Source organism: Penaeus monodon, chromosome 21, assembly GCF_015228065.2.
Source record: "Penaeus monodon isolate SGIC_2016 chromosome 21, NSTDA_Pmon_1, whole genome shotgun sequence".
In the NCBI taxonomy this organism is placed as follows: Eukaryota; Metazoa; Arthropoda; class Malacostraca; order Decapoda; family Penaeidae; genus Penaeus; species Penaeus monodon.
In genome coordinates, this window is record NC_051406.1 from 20,758,555 (window position 1) to 20,758,830 (window position 276).

A 276-nucleotide genomic window follows, 5' to 3' on the forward strand; every position below is an offset into this window, starting at 1 on the left:
AAATCCACTGCTATCGATATGGTTACAAGCATTTTGTAAAATGGATAAGAAAGAGAGAGGAGGAATACCCAGAATAGAGAAAGTAAAAGGGTGAAATTGAATAAAAACTTTGCTACTATCTCCATTTCAACCTTTATATGCCACTATAGCTTTGCTGCCTCTGAAAACAGTGTATCATCACGCTGACTTTATCTAATCTGATTTAGGACTTTACATAACCATCATTTAAAAAGTCAGAACGAAGCCTTAATAATGAAACTGCTAAAACTCAATTTT